Source organism: Arachis ipaensis, chromosome B08 (assembly GCF_000816755.2).
Source record: "Arachis ipaensis cultivar K30076 chromosome B08, Araip1.1, whole genome shotgun sequence".
NCBI lineage: Eukaryota > Viridiplantae > Streptophyta > Magnoliopsida > Fabales > Fabaceae > Arachis > Arachis ipaensis.
In genome coordinates this window covers 10833447-10845379 of record NC_029792.2, presented here as the reverse complement: position 1 = coordinate 10845379, position 11933 = coordinate 10833447, and the positions used below count along the sequence as shown (strand labels likewise).

The window sequence follows — 11933 nt, the reverse complement described above, 5'->3', positions numbered from 1 at the left end:
CAATATATATCATCGTTGACTTGACTTGACTTCACTTGCCTCTTTGTATATATATACTTCTTATCACAATTTTAATTATAAATCCACTTGATTTAATTTATTAAATTTTTAGTTCTTTATATTATATCAATTAAGATTCCAATTTCGAATATTAACTCATATAACCAAAATAAAAAAATTTGGCGCTTACAAAGGTTTTTTCCTACTTTAGCCACTGTCCGGCCACTTGAATCATAATTGCATTTTCTCTTTGATTAATCTTCAAGACTGGTTTTGTCTCCCTGATCTTTGGTTTTTTCACAATTTATTGCAAGTTATTAGATATTCTTGCTGCTGAATTTATTTATATTGGATTAATTTAGTGTGTTGCTGGATTAATTTGTTGGATTAATTTGCTGGATAAATTTAGTATGTTGTTGGATTAATTTGTTGTTGTTTCATAAACTTATAGTATGCTTCACAATTTGTTGTTGTTAAATGCTGGAAATAATATTTTTGAACAAGTTTGAATGCTGATTTTGTTGTTGGAAACTATTTTTGGTGCTGTTGTTGAGTTTGAATGCTAATTTTTCAATAAATTGCTGTATTTTTTGTTCATTGTTATGTTTATATATATGCAGTCAACAAGCAATGAACAGCCCAATGAACCGACGCCTGAAGTTGGAGGTGAAAATGTTAAGTCCGTGGTACAAGTTTTTATGTTTAACCGTTGGGACAAGTTGAAATTGTATTGAATTTGAATGTGATATACTCTTGTTATTTTAGTTTATCGAGGATTTTAAACTTCATTTTATGGTGATTGAAATTCTGATGTTTAGGTTTTAAAAAATTGAAAAAACCGACCGAACTAAACCGCGTTTGGTTCGGTTTGGTTGTCCAGAAAGCAGCAAACCAAATGGTTGCTATTACTTCACAACCAAACAGGTCGGTTCGGTTGGTTTTCGGTTCAAAACCGAACCAAACCGAACTGATTACACCCCTACTCTTGATATTATCCTTTTCACTCTGCAACAATGGAATAAATTTAGTTATTTATTAGTCTCCCCAGAAAAAGTAAAGACTCAAAGGAATTGTTATACTGTATTAAATTTTAATGGATTTTAGTTAACAAGTTTTTTTTTTACTCAAGATATTTTTTAATTTAACAGATCAAAGATTAATTTACTATGAATTTAAATTTTATCTAAAAAACTAAACTTAGCTAATAAATTGTTGTATGTACAAAACAAAATTTAAACTCTAACATTTATTTAAACATACAAATGAATTAATCACTCGATCAACTCAAATTGATTTAGTTGACAAGTATTTTTATTAATATTACGGTCAGTTCATACTTGAACTTAGCTTGTTAAACATAAGTCCAGTTCACGTTTTTACTAGCAGACAAACAACTTTTAAAATTAAGCACATAAAGTCAATCCGCTCCATAATATGGAAGAGACCACATGAATTGGGTTCAATATTATTAGACTTTCACTAACAAGACAAGCTACCTTTGAAATTGGGTCGTACAAAGTCGGCCTAATAATGTCGAACTCAATCCATGTAGCCTCTCCACATGGGTCGGACTAGTTTAGATATGGTCTCTATAATTCGTATTCGACTTGACTTGGGAAGCAAGCCAAATGTTTTCCCTATTATTCCGGTTATCATCATTAAGATGATAACCAACCCAACATATAGGAGTAATTTTCTACTCTATAAGGGAATAACCATCTATAATCATTTAAAGTCATCTCCAAAGAAAGAATAGTCACATCTACAACTCTGTAAATACTTAAATACTCTATAAAATCTGTTTAAACTCTTGCTAACTTAGACGTCAAAATTTCTTGCAAATATTCCTATTATTGTCCTGAAAAATAAATAAGAACTCTCATCCAATAGCATTTGGACCTCATGTCCAGGTCCATTTTCACCTTAGTTTCAAGTAACATCATAAACACTATTAATAAAAATTTATATTTTTTAATAAATACAAAAATTGAAATCGTAAACTTTTAACATTTTATCACATAACTAATTCTACTATTAATTGCTATTAGTTATTAATTGAACATTCACAGTTAATTTTGATTGTAATAAACTTGATATTGTTAGAGGGTAGATTTGTAATTATAGGATCACAACTGTAGTTGGTTATTTCTGATAGAGTTTGTTATAAGTGAGAACAAAAATAATTGTACATTGTACAAATAGGTACTATACCTTGTAAATTTCTTGAGGTTCATTCATTCAATGAAAATCACCTTTACCAAATTCCTTCTTCTTCTCTTGTTCATCTTTCTCTCAGTTCTATGAGGCCACATGAAGAAACACCTCTCTGAGCTCACTTTTCACATGGTGCGGTGAGCGTGGATCAAGGTGGTGTGTGACGAGAGTGTTCGAAGATCGAAGATCGAGGACGTGATTTTTAAATTTTATTGGGTCGCTCGTAGATTGGCTCTCACTGCGAATCCTGAAACATGGATGCTAACAACTCAGAATCGAGAATGAACCCAGGCGCTTTTAGTGCCGTAGCTAATTGTGCTTTAACTACTAGAAATAGGACTTTTTCAAACAAAAATTTCAGATGGAATTTATTCCGTCTGAATGACTTTTTAATTTCGGACAAATTTAAGACAAATGTTGAACAACTTTTAGGAGAGGTTCTGTTCTAAATTTGCCTAAAATTTGTCCCAAATTTTGGCGCCAATTTTTTCTTATGGCGCCAAAATTTTCATACAGATTTAGCAACACATTTTAGACAAAAACTATAATTTGTTCGTATTCCATCTGAATATGCACAATAACTTCAGACGGATTTGGGACGCATTTTGAAAAATGTTAATTCTATCTCAAATTTGTCTATAATTAGTCTTAAATATTTTTACTATAGCTAACCTTTTGAAGTAGCCAAAAAATTTTTCCACAAATTTAGGACAAAAATAACATCATTTATAAATTTTGTATGAAAGTCCATCAATTTTCAAACGGGTTTCATATGTTTATTGAGAAATTATAATATTTAGTATAAAAATATTGTTTATATTTTAAATTTGTCTATGATTTAATTGAAGAATCGGTTGTTCATAACTCTATCATATGCATCTCATAAATTTAATCTAACATTATTCCCAAAAAAAACAAGTCTTTATTCTAATTGTTTTTAATTAATTTGTTTATAGACAATTTATCTGCAAAAATTCACTCGTTTTGTTTTTTTATTTCTATTCTACTTTATTTAAACAAAATTGTGTCTCTTAATATTACTTTATCTATTCTTTCGTTAGCAAGTGGATCTTAATGAATAAGCTGGACAGAAAAACAAAATTAGCAGTTAAACAATGTGAATAATAATGTGATTTTTGTTTGTTCAAAAGAAAAATCTATTGCAATCCATATAGTAAGATTTTATATATATGTTAGTATAACTTCATATACTAATTTATTTATTGATTAAATGATTGCGTCACACATGTAAAACCAATATTATAATTTTATTTTTTTAATTTATTAATAAAAATTAGATATAGTTTAATTTTAAAATTTTATATGTAGTTGTTTCAAAACCAAATCTTTACTAGGTGCTAAAAAGCCAAATTTTAAAAGCCAAATTCAATTTCAAAACCGCCTTTTTGGTTTCAGTTTTTATCTCCTCCTCAAAAATGCCCTGCCTCACAGTTCACAGAGAGCCGGCCCTCACTCACTCACACTGCTCTCCTACCTGTGGCTGCCATCGATCTTCTGGGTCGCACTCTAGCCAGTCTCCGACCTCGCAACTCAGGCGACCTCCACCCTCTCTCGTGCTTTGCGCTCGCAGGTTCGTTGGTTCAGACTTCATCGTTCTCTGCTATCTCCTCCTCAAAGAGCTCTGCAATTACGCTAAGTTCTCTCTCTCTCTCTCTCCCCACCGAATGTTCTTGCTCTCTATGCATCGTATTTCGAATTCTTGAACATTGTGTTAGATTCTTGAATTTTATAGTTTAACTCTAAGTTCCAAAAACAAAATGGCGTGATTGAATAAGCTTTGGCTTTTCAAGTAGAATTCGTGTGTGGCTGCTGTTGTTTCCGCTTGCTAGATTTAATTTCAAACTTTGTAGTTGTTGTTTAAAGCAATTTAAATCCGATTGAGCATTTGTCTTCTTTTACCTGATTGTTCAATTTGATTTTGGAACGAATGACTGGAACTGTTTGGGTTCTTTAATGATTTGTTATGGTTCAAGGAATTTTGCTGAATTTGGAATAGGTTAGGAGTATAATGCTCATGAACCTTAGCTTTAGTGACAGAATGTTATTTTGGTTATGGCTTGATCCCTAACTGAATAGTCAAGAAAAAATGCCTTAAATATCTTTAATATATTTAAGAAAATAATTTATGCAATAAGCTTCTTCATGCTATAGTAGATGGACTCTGTTTGGCAGTTAGAAAACTAATTCAGGCAACTAACTCTTGTATTCTTTCTAGAGTTGTTTTTCATAGCCATGTAAGTTGCAACTTTAGTTTGTATTTTGTGCTGTTAATGTGGTTTGACATTTCGCAATAATGAATCATAAGGTACTATGTTTAAATAATCAATTTATGCATTTGTTTGCTTTGTTTCTTTTTTCAAGACATACACTATCTTCGTATAATTCTATTTTATGAATATTTATTTTGTTAATTTATTTTAACAATTGCAGGATATGCTTTGCAGTTTCTTCAGCATAGTTAGATATATCTGCTAGATCAAGCATTGATATATTTTTACTATATTGCAATTATTCATCATTTATTGTAATTTTGTTGAGAAATTAAGCTCTGGTAGTCAATAATGTTAAACCATGCATATATACATATCATTTTTTACCTTACAGATTTTAAAAATGGACCACTTTCATTTCTTCTAAAAGTATGTATACAATAAGACTTATATATATACATGAATATATGTGTATAAATTAGTATAATCTATGAAATCTGTACTATCACGGATTACAAATTTTTATCATTAGCTAGCATTATATTTTCTGAATGCTTAATTTTCATGTAATCAATAGATGATTTGAAATAATAAGATTTTAAATCAAATTGTAGTTTAATTTTTTGGGTGAATATGCACGCAGAATGAAAGTTCCATACACACTAGAGGTTCTATATCTATGAGTGAACATGCACGCAAAATGGTAAGATAAAAATAATTTAATTTTAGTATTTATTCTTATTATGAGCTGTGCTTTTTTCATAAAAAGTTGTTTTTGATTTAAGTTCTTTTGATTTAGATTTTTTTAAAAATAAATTCCAAAGATTGTTTAGAGACATCCAAAAAGACGATCTAAATGTTGAGCAAGAACTTCACATGTGGAAAAAAAAGGCAAAAGAAAAAGAAATGATTAATAAAGAGTAAAAAGTTAAGTTGAATGATGCTGAGTAAACGTCAAAAGATCAAAGAGGTAAGCTAAAAGTTCAATAGAAAAGAATTAGTTCTGTTGAAAAGACACTCATGCTTTATATGAAAAATTGACTTTCCCACTTCTTTCAATCTTGTTTGTTCCTGTGGAAGATGAGCTTGGGACAGGCTTTAGTGACGATGAGAACGATAACATGAGTGATTGATATCTGAAATATATGTTTTTTCTTATTTAGATTAAGAAATTTTTAGGTGAATTAGTTAATACATTTTAATTTAGGGAAAGTCTAGGGGGCCAGCAGATTTATTAAAATCTGGCTAGCACTTAGCCAGCAAAAGGAAAATGAGTGATTCTCCACCATTAGATGAAATCTTACACCATAAATACACTATTGATGGCTACAATTCACAAAATCTGCTGCCCCCTAACACTCCTCTTTAATTTATTCATAATTTGTGACCTTTTTAAGGACTTTCTTTGTTTTAGTTTAATTATTTTTTTCTTATTTTAGTTTGATTACATTTATGGATAAAAAAATTTTGTGTGAAAAATAATTTTTTATTTTGTATGAGATTTGTTTGAAATATGTAAATTATATTAAATTAAATTTGTCTAAAATTTAATCGAAAAAATATTTGATTTGTCTAAAATTTGTTCGAAAAAATCTGTTATATTTGACTAAAATCGTTAGAAATTTGTCTGAAATGAAGTATATTTTTTGTTTGAAATTTGTTTGAAATACATTGTCTTTATGTTGGCTAATCTATCTAAAATTCGTCTAAAATACATCATAATATTTAGAAATCTAGCAAATAAATGCTTATTCGAAATTCGTCACAAAATTGTCTGAAAAAAATTTTAGACGAAATTTCAAACAAAATGTAAATTAGCAACAAGGATTTTTGGGACGAAAAAAATTTGTCTCAATTTTTTTTGGAAAAAAAATTTTGTCTCTAATTTATTTGAAATTTATCTCAAATTCGTCTCAAAATTCGTTCGAAAAATACTAATTTCTAGTAGCGTAGTTGCTCTTCTCAACCAAATCTCAGCTCAGCTTGGACGCAACAATGGAACCTCAAACCCAAGCATTGATCAGACAAGTACTTACTTCATTCATCCGTCTGAAAATCCTAGTATTCCTATAACTCCTATAGTTATCAATGGCTCAAATTATGGTGACTGGTGTAGAACATTGACTTTAGCTCTACAATCTAAAAACAAATTTGACTTTGTTGATAGAATGATTAAAAATTCACTTGAATCTGATCCTCTGTTTAGACAATGGAAACATTGTAACACTTATGCTGTAGGTTGGATTAACTTGTGTGAGATACACTATTCATTAATAGCACAGATTTTACGCACATTTAGCATACTAGATTAGGTCATATACCAGAGGATAGGCTTGCTGTAATAAAACAAAAATACAATCTTACAGATTATGATTTGAATTTTAATAAAATCCCTTGTGATACTTGTCATTTTGGCAAACAAAAGAAGCTTCCATTTCCTTTATATTCTAGTAAGGCAACCAATTGTTTTGATTTGCTTCATATGGATATTTGGGGGCCTTTGGGAACTCCATCTACTAATGGCCATAAATATTTTTTAATGGTTGTTGATGATAAAAGTAGATTCACATGAATTTTTCTAATGAAACATAAGGCTGAAACATCAAACTTGATTAAATCTTTCGTTTAATTGGTTAAAACCCAATTTGAAAAATCTGTTAAGGCTATCAGATCAGATAATGGACCAGAATTTAAGATGCTTTCTTTTTACAATTCTAATGGAATTGAACATCAAACCTCGTGTTAAGACACCTCAACAAAATGAAATTATAGAACGAAAACATTAACACATATTATAAATTAACCGCAGCATTATGTTTTATTTAAACATTCCAAAGTGTTCTTGGAGCTATGCTGTTAAGTATGCAGTACACCTCATCAACCGTTTTTCTAGTGTTATTCTCAAAAATTCTTCTCTATATGAAGTTCTTCATTCAAAATTACCTGATATTTCACATCTGAAAATCTTTGGTTGTCTTGCCTATGCAAGTACTCTAACTTCAAAAAGAACTAAACTAGATGCTATAACTTCGAAATGCTGTTTTCTGGGTTATCAAGCAAGAACTAAAGGCTATCTTTTATTAGAATTTCCATCGAGAAAAATATTTCTTTCAAGAAATGTTATTTTCTATGAAAATCATTTCCCTTTCATTGACAAGAACTCAAATCACACAAAAAAATTCTCATAAATCTAGAAATTTGTTTAATTACAGCAATCATTCATCACCAAATTATCAACATATCACTCATATATCTGCACCTCCTGTTGAGAATTATATACATTTTAGAACTGATAGCATAGATCCACCTGAAAATCCTCTATAATTAGGACTTGAAATAAATAATTCTGACTTTAGCATTTCATCTCATGATATCACTCATGCATCTCCATCTGCATCTTCCTCAAACACTCAAAATAATGATAATTATCATACATCTTCATCTGCATCTTTCTCAAACACTCAAGATAATGCTAATGTCACAGTAAAAATTTCTAACCCATTCCTTAGAAGATCCACTCGAATCAGGCATGCACCTGCATATTTAGCAGATTATCATTGCATAAACTTAGTTGCTGCTCTAGTTACTCATCCCAGATATCCATTACATGTGCCTCTTTTTAATTTGAGTGACAGTTTTAAACACCTCTCTCTAGACATCACAAATACACTTGAGCCAAAACACTACATGGATACTGTAACTCAACAGTGCTGGAGAAGTGCTATTAAAGCTGAGCTAGATGCACTTAAGCAGAACCAAACTTTGGAACTCACTTATTTGCCAGCAGGAAAGTTTCGAATTGGTTGTAAACGGGGTTCCGCAACAAATTTTATTTTGATGGCACAATTGAAAGGCACAAGGTCAGGCTTGTTGCCAAAGAATTCACCCAAGTTGTCGGAGTAGATTATCTTGACACATTTAGTCCAGTTGTCAAGATGACTACATTAAGGGTGGTTCTATCACTTGCTGCTGCAAAAGACTGATTTTTCAAACAACTTGATGTAAACACAGCCTTCTTACATGGAGATTTAGATGAGAAAATGTACATGACATTGTCCCCCGGTCTTGAGGTAAATGGTAACGGCTTGGTTTGCAAACTAAAGAAATCATTGTATGACTTAAAACAAGCTAGTTGGCAATGGCACACCAAACTGAGTTCAGTTCTTCATGAGGCAGGTTTCACTCAATCAAGACTTGATCACTCTCTATTTACAAAGTATAACAATGATGGTATTGCCATCATCTTGGTATATGTAGATGATCTAGTCTTGACAGGGGACAAGTTGGCAGAAATCAATAAGATCAAGCACATTCTTGATAGCAAGTTCAAAATCAAGAATTTGGGAGATTTAAAGTATTTCCTTGGTATGAAGGTAGCTAGATCTTCTAAAGGGATTGTTATTTACCAAAAAAAATATGTGTTAGACATGTTGAAAGATCACGGATTGATTGATTGTAAACCAAGCTCAACTTTTATGGACTATACTACCAACTGTGCAAAGACAATGCTGATGATTTAGCTGATTATGTTGAATACAGAAAATTAATTTGAAGGCTTTTATACCTAACCAACACAAGACTAGATATTTGTTTTATTGAGAAAAAATTAAGTCAGTACCTTGATCAGCCCAGGAAGAATCATATGAGTGCTGCCATCAGAATTTTGAAGTATCTCAAGGGCTGTCCAGCAACTAGTCTCCTATTTCCTTCTCATTCAGACAACAATGTGGTTGGATTCACCAACTCTGATTGGGCGTCTTGCAGTGATTCCAGAAGATTAGTCTCTGGATATTATTTTTTCTATGGATCAGCACTCATCTCATGAAAGAGTAAGAAATAAGCAACGGTAGCAAAATCGTCCACTGAAGTTGAATATAGAGCTCTTGCTTCTGCAACTTGTGAAGCCCAATGGTTATATTTAATTTATTCACTGAATTAAAATTGCCTCTTACAAAATCTATAAATCTCTACTGTGATAATCAATCTGCCCTTCACTTGACTGCTAATCCTATCTTTCATAAAAGGACTAAGCACATTGAAGTTGATTGTCATATTATACGAAAAAAAAGTTCAAATGAGACTGACCAGATTATTGCCCATTAAGAGTGAAGAACAACTTGCGAATGTTCTCACTAAACCATTGCCCCTTGAATCTTTCTCCAAATTCTATCTCAAGTTGGGACTGACAAATGTTCATGGCATTCTTAGATTATGGAAGGATATCACATGACTAGTCATCATTGATCTTTTTTCATTCTTTTTCATTCCTAACTTGCGGAAGGATATAACATAATTAATTCTATTATTTATTGCTATTAGTTATTAATTGCACATTCATAGTTAATTCTCTGATTGTAACAAACTTAATATTATTAGAGGGTAAATTTGTAATTATAGAATCACAGTTGTAATTAGTTATTTCTAATAATTGTACATTATACAAATAGATATTATAGCTTGTAAATTTCTTGAAGTTCATTCATTCAATGAAAATCACCTTTACCAAATTTTTTCTTCTTTTTTTGTTCATCTCTCTCTCAAGTCTATGAGAACATACAAAGAAACACTTCTTTGAGCTCACTTTTCACACATTTTCTATAAAAACGTTTTCAATTAATCATCTTAATATTTGCGCTTAATTAGAGATATATACTAGTTAAATCCAACTTTTATTTGGATAATTTTTAACAAAACACATTATTGGATTTAAAGAGTAAATGAGTTAAAATTTAAGCAATACAGATTTCTAAATCTATATAAACAAGAGCTATTATAATTTTTTTATTTTTTCCCCCAAATCATTTTAGTTATGATTACTTTTTGAGATAATAGTTCTACTAATTATAAGACTTGGAATGATTGCATATTCATGTTCAATTTTGATAAAATCTAATATAAATAATGATCAATAAAATTGAATATGTCATTGTAATTTTTTATAACCATAGATTCATGGAATAAACGTTGAGGATTGAGAATAAGCTTTCCATGTCATTGTCACCAATTAAGAACACTTCTCTACCGACGATGGGTTCCACCCACATGCTACATGATAATTTTAGCTGATACATAATCGGTTCAAATAGGAATATGATCAGCAAAACTATACAATTATAAAACTAGATGCCGCTTTTTGTTTTGTTTCGTTCATTGCATACTCATCATCTCATACCTCATATAGAAAACGAAATTTCACTTGTTCTCTTCTTGTTTTTTAAGCTGACAGTGTTAGTATAATATCGGCAATTAGATATAGTTACACCATGTCATGCTTGACGTATTAAATTTTAATTTGATAATCATGTTATATTATACTATACGCCATATGGACTTCATGTTATGCATTTTATATCTTATAGGTTTAACCTAGTCCAGAGTAAGAAAGGAAAATAACTACTCTTTGAACCTTGATTACTTTAATGGGGTATGTACAGCGTATTTGCTTTCGTAACGAAAGGAACCGAATTCGATTGGTGATGATATCTAATCTTGGAAGAATATGAATGCTCAATATTTTTAATCGGACACTTTATCTTCAATATTTTTAATAATTATACATATAATGTTTTAACTGAATTTAAATTGTTTTTCACGACAATTACATTATTAATAATTATAAAACTATATTTAAAACATATTATTTCATTTATTTATTTTATTAACATTTTTTTAATTAATTAATTATAATTGATTATATCCCAAATTAATTCTCTAGAAAAATCCCATTGATAATTATAACTGAATTTACCGCCTATTAGGTGGGACTAGTGTGCTCCAAATTCCAACGCAGCCATGACGGAAATCACTCGGAAAGCTTGACTGCTTACGTGGCACAACATGACAGCGCCCTAGTTGGTTGGTTCCAACATCCAAACGGCTGACGTCACGAATTACATGCGGTTTTATCTTGCCACGTGGCGGCATCGTATCTGACATAGGATGACGTCATATGTTGCTCCTCCGTCAACGCTTCGGCGTGTGTCACTTGCACTGCACCTCACTAATGTTATTGCCGTTGGGGTTATGGCTCTCTTATGAACACAATTTTGTACTCTTCCTTTTAATTCACCAACAAAGTTAGATTTGTTAGTTAAAGTGCCAAAATTATATGCATCACAAAAAATTGTTAGATAGCAATGTAGCATAGGAGTTATCTATTGTCTGTCTCTACTTTTCAATTTGAAAACGATTTCCTTCTTAAAATAAAAAATTAAGATTTACTTCTCATCAATATTATAACTTTTATCAATATATCAAATATGAACTTTATTATATTATTCAAAAATATATTTCAAGGTACTTTTCAATTTCAAATCAATCTTTTATTGTTGATATATCCACTATGAATTTATAAAATCTTACCCGAAAATTACACCACGTTTTATTTCAGCAAATTTTGATATTGAAAATGCTAGTTCTAGAACGCCAAAAAGATTAGCAGAAGAGCAAACGTTCGTTGATTGTACACCACAAAGCATGCATATAAAT

At 30.6% G+C, this 11933-nt stretch overlaps 1 long non-coding RNA gene across 1 annotated transcript; it reads left to right on the top strand.

Annotated features, from left to right (window-relative positions):
• Positions 3588–11734, top strand: LOC110265694. The gene is made up of 3 exons (XR_002351908.1): positions 3588–3871; positions 4666–5148; positions 11204–11734. It is a non-coding gene; the product is annotated as an uncharacterized LOC110265694 (long non-coding RNA).